Here is a 277-nt window from a genome sequence, read left to right as displayed (position 1 = left end):
ATTAAACAAGAAACAACGGAGTGCCTAATAAAACCCTCTTTTGTAAAAAGAGTGCCTAATAAAACCCTTCCGCCATGGATTCAAAGCTCAAGTTGACAGTTAAACATACGTCACTTTTAGAATTGGTATCAAGGGCGTGTGCTGCTTCAGTTCGGCTACTAGTGAGAAATAATGATGCAAGACGTGCATCCAAATGAGAGAGAGAGAGACCGTGAAGCTAGACGCTTCTTCTTATATTAACTAACGTACTCTACGATTAGCTCAAAAAACAGACCCA

The sequence above is a fragment of the Sinocyclocheilus anshuiensis genome, unplaced genomic scaffold (assembly GCF_001515605.1).
Source record: "Sinocyclocheilus anshuiensis isolate Anshui unplaced genomic scaffold, SAMN03320099.WGS_v1.1 scaffold3745, whole genome shotgun sequence".
Taxonomy (NCBI): Eukaryota; Metazoa; Chordata; class Actinopteri; order Cypriniformes; family Cyprinidae; genus Sinocyclocheilus; species Sinocyclocheilus anshuiensis.
Note: the sequence above shows the minus strand (reverse complement) of the source record.